At 35.1% G+C, this 5015-nt stretch overlaps 1 long non-coding RNA gene across 1 annotated transcript; it reads left to right on the top strand.

Annotated features, from left to right (window-relative positions):
• Positions 1 to 825: 825 nt before the first annotated feature.
• LOC132610039 (uncharacterized) lies at positions 826 to 3648 on the top strand. Its single transcript, XR_009570989.1, has 2 exons — positions 826 to 1043; positions 3233 to 3648. It is a non-coding gene; the product is annotated as an uncharacterized LOC132610039 (long non-coding RNA).
• The last annotated feature ends 1367 nt before the right edge of the window (positions 3649 to 5015 follow it).

The raw sequence follows: 5015 nt of genomic DNA, 5'->3' as shown, positions 1-5015 counted from the left end.
TTACCCGGGTTTCTAAATTTACTAACGAGCTAAATACTTTATTTTTCACGATATTTTTTTTTTGTCATTTCTACTAATATCATTACTTTATTTTTTGACATTACAAGTATTACTTTACTACAAATTTTAGATGATTCGTCATCATTTCATTTTTTCGGGTTTGGACTCGTTAAATTAATTACAAGACAACACTTTGCAAAATATTTATTTTTATATATTAATTATTTATTGTCTTTACATAATATGTATTATACCAGTTATTAAATTGGAAGCCCAAAAATAATTAAATAGCGGAGGAAGGATCAACAATTTTCAGCCAAATTAATGGCCCAAAATACAAATACAATGTTATTCCCCTACCCAAATAATCAACCCACATTTTTATACCAACCCACATTTTCAACCCATATTTAAATTAATGGGCCAGCCCAAACGGACCAGCCCAATTCCTTTTCACCCGACCCGGCCCACTGATTTTATCTCTAATCCCTTTCTCTTTCTCCTTCAGCCTCATCTCTCGCTCTTTCTCCTTTCACCTTCATCGCCGCCCCTCCCCTGCTCCCTTCTCTCTCTTCTGCTTCCTCCCCCGTCGCCTCACGTGCGCCCACGTTCCCTTGTCCCCCACTTCGTTCTGCCATCTCCACCATCACTATCCTCACGCCCTCCATCTGACACCCTCCACCATCACCATCCTCACGCCCTCCATCTGACACCACACCTCCACTCCCCCACGCCTCTGCTATCCACTCACCGTTGTCCCCACGCCGCTCCTCTCTCCTTACTCTATAAAAGGAGAGAGGGATCGAACAAAGAGGGGACGGAGAGAAAAAGGAAGGATCTAGAACAAAAAATTCCCTGCAAAACCAAAGTTTAATCATCAAATATAGGAGATTCTAAGAAAGCAGCCAACGATTACTCTATCCGTTTGGTTCAAAACTTTAGTTTCTTTAATCGATTTTGAGGTTCGCTCCTGTTCGAGTCTATTCATAACGAGAGCGTAGATTCGACGACTTCGACGCCTCAGTTCACCGCGCACAAAACAGGTGAACCTCGATACGTTTATCACTTCTAGTCTTTAATTCCTGCTTTTAGTTAAATTTTAGCTGATTCTGCTATTTAGTAGTTATGTAGTTTTTTTTTGCGTCGTCGTATTATTTCTTTGATGTTTGGGTGCTGTTAGGATAGGTCGATAACTGCTAAAATGAGTTTGAGAGAGGTATACTGTAAATTTGAATGCTTAGACTGAATTTCCAGGACATAGAACCTATTTTAAAGTTGAATATATATAGGATATACCATGGGATATCAAGGCAAAAAGAAGATATACATTCGATATACATCTGATATACACACCATATCTTAGGTATATTGTTCATATGATTAAAACAGACCGACACTGAATCATCTCTATAATTATCTTTTCGTCTGTAGGTTCAAATTTTCTGTTTTTGATTAATGCTAAAATGAAGAACATGGATTATTTGTTCTTCTGTGATTTAGAGGTTGCTACTGCATATGTTTTGTACCAATCAGGTCCTGAGATTGCATTGAAACACTGAAAGATTGACTCAGTCCTGTCTGTTATGTTTAAATGCCCATCGAAGTATTAGTTTGGCATCATGACCTGAGTATGAGGTTAAGGCATCAGTTTGTGACTTGACTCGGTCTGTCTAGTAATACATTGGATCTGTATTAGTATACAGTGCTCTTTTCCTACTCTTCATGGCATTACACTGTCACTCCTTCCTCTGATGCTGCCATTAAACCCCTTCGTATACTCATCCATGTTCAGATGTGCCTATATTCTCCTGTTTGTTAGTAATAAAAATAAGAGCTTAAAGTTGTGGTCACTATTCTGTATGAACAGCATGTCTATGTTCGAATTAAGGTTGAGTGTGTTGTTCTGTTCAAGCATGGTCGATAACACAAGCATATGATTGTTGTGTTTAAAAACATGAGGCTAGGAATCTTTGTACTAGACCAATCACAGTTATGCAATAGAGTATGTCAAAATATGAGTTTTCGAAATAGGCCCTGTCCATTCTGAGTGTGAACAACTAAGCATAACCTTTCAAAGTTTTCTTTAAATTCAAATGCCCCCCTAAACACATCTCCCCTTCTGTAATCCCTAGACTATGTGTGCTGCACCCTTTTGTCTTGAGCTGTTAGTAGTCAGTTTGCTTATACGAAAGCATGAAACTTGTAAGTTTCCACATTTTTGCATTTAGGAGTCCTGTATTATGAATTATGCCCAGATTGCTGTTCTGTTTGCCTTCTGGGTGGTGATTCCTTAATTTGGCAAAAGTTGTTAAGTTTTACATAGGTGTGAGAATAGGTTGTGTTCCCCCTGAGATCTAGTGGCTGTTGTCCCCTGTATTCACGATTGCAAAGGAGGGCTTGTATTCTGCCTGTTGACTTCTGTAAACAAGTAGACTGAAAATACTAGTTTAGGTACTATCGACGGTTATGAACACTAGCAGTTGTTTACTACATAAATAGGAAACATTACCTATATAATAGGATGCATGTATGAGAGTATATCTGGTGTATGCATGAATCACTTATGTTGGAAACTGAAACTGCTCCGTTTTATTTCGCTGCTTTTGATGGCTTGGACATGATTTTGGATCTGTGCTTATTTTCCTTCTAACTGTTTGTTAGTATGGAGCCTTCTTTCCATTTTATTTATTTCTGTACGTCTCCAGTCCGGCAGTAAGTTTGTTTTGGGATGCAATCATTTACGTGATGTTTTCCTTGTTCCTTCTTTTCATCTAAGTGCTCCCCTCATATAATTTGAACACTTACTAACATTCTTTTTTTTGTGTATGCATGTGATCCTTATTGTTATTCTTGGACCATGGATTCTCACCAACTAGAATAAGACTGCCTTCTCGTTATTGTCACTATTTTTTTCATATTCTACACTTTTATGTAACTTATACTGTGCTTTGTTGGCTGCCTATAGCTTTATAAAGCATGTTATATATCAGCATTTATTCATCTTTATATGCTAGGTATACTTGCATCGATTATGTATATGTACGTGCATGACTGGTATACCTTAGCCTATACATTCTTATGAATGTGTATACATGAGATATATCTAAATATACACAGCATTACATAATTTACTGATTTGTTTTGAATGTACATTTTACGTGTTTAATCTTATTCATCGATTATATACTAATCCTTTTATTTTCATTTTTTATGCATGAACATTGCATACGAGTCCCTCGGACTCGTCTTCCTCCGCATATGGTGTTGGGCTAACGGCCCAACATGATTCTTCTCCTGTCCAGCCCTGTCCATGGCTAAAGATAACAAACATGAGTTATTGGGCCAAAGCCCAATAAATGGTAACAGCCCATAACAACAAATGGGCCGCAGCAGCATAATCAGCAGCCCAAAACCGGCTGAGCCCATTTATTTACATTTTCTTGCGCCTCTATTTTACTTTATTGTATTCAACTTATATTGTTTTGACTAACACTTTATTTTATTTCGTCTCTTAGCTTAGATGAACCTTAGAGAATTTAGAGGGGTTTTAGTTTTAATAATGGGTAGTTAATTTAAGAAAACTAATAACTAGTTCTGTAAGCTTCATCGCCTTTTTTTTTTTATTAAAGTTATTTATAGCGTCCATAATATATACTTTTTTAGTATAATTGATGTTCGACAGCAAATTCATATTTCAAGTCAAAGAAATCATACTTTATTGTACTATCTTAGAATTTTCAAAAAAACGTCACTAATATGTAAATTATTAATCTGAGTATTCTTTATAAATCTTATTTTTAAGACACGTTCAACTATGCATATCTTTAGCCGAATTAATTAAATAAGTTAGTAAGAAATAAAATTCACTTCCTTTGCGTCCTATTAAGAATATAAGCCTAGGCATTTTTACACCACCATATTCACATAATATCATCTTTACCTAAGTATCATATTGTCAAATCATATTTTAAAAGGTTATTATTCATAGGTAAATTATCTTATTTTCTGCAAATCATATTTTTGAATAACATTATTATATTTTCATTTAAGGTCTTAGGAATATCTTTAAGTCTCATTTAACATTTAGAATCTTCTTTTACACAAATTATTACCTTTCCACAAGTATTATACATTTCTACTCTCGTTTAAAATTTTAACAACATTTATAAGTCGTATTTCAAAATAGCATTAAAGGTACTCTTTCATACGGATTATTATTATTTTTTATAAGTTCTATTTTAAATAGCATTCTTACATATTTATTTATAACTTTAGTCATACTTATAAAATTACTTTTCCTTTTCTATAATACTATATTTACATTTAGCCTTAATTAAATAACATAAGTCCGGTCGGTTAACCATTGTTAATGGGTCTTAAAGGATGCCTAATACCTTCCCTTTAGACTAATTGAACCCTTACCTAGAATCTTAAGTTTCGCAGATCTTAAACAGAGTTAACTTTAAACATAACTTTAATAAACTTTAGGTGTCCTAATTCACCATAAATAATTAGGTGGCGACTCCTTAAACAAATAACAAAAATAGGAATCTCCAATATGTCGTACTTCTACCTTAACTCCCGGGTTAAAAAGGGGTGTGACAAGGCCTGTGTTCTCGACTTTCTTAAGTCGTGTCTATTCAAATTATAGATGTAGAATTCCATTTTTACTCAAAAAAGAATGTCTCTATTTTGAATTTTTTTTTGGTGAAAGTGTAGACTCATGATGTAAACAATCATTTTCATGTTTAGTTTCCATTTACCCTTTTTTGGCTTTTGCAGTCAGAAGAAGGAAGGCAAAAGGCTCTGAAAAAAACTGATATGATGATTAAGAATATAGTAGCTTTGGAGGTCACTTCTCCTCAGAAAGGGAGAGAGAGGATGCGCATACCTAATTTAATTGGTTGTCCAGAAGTTCCCGCCTCGATAGAAAGAAAATGATATACATTCTCTCTCTCTCTCTAGAAAATCAACCAAACACAACGGTCTTCTTCTCATCCCCCCACTCCCTCGCC

The sequence above is a fragment of the Lycium barbarum genome, chromosome 9, assembly GCF_019175385.1.
Source record: "Lycium barbarum isolate Lr01 chromosome 9, ASM1917538v2, whole genome shotgun sequence".
NCBI classification, from domain to species: domain Eukaryota; kingdom Viridiplantae; phylum Streptophyta; class Magnoliopsida; order Solanales; family Solanaceae; genus Lycium; species Lycium barbarum.
Note: the sequence above shows the minus strand (reverse complement) of the source record. Positions and strands in the feature narration are given on the sequence as shown.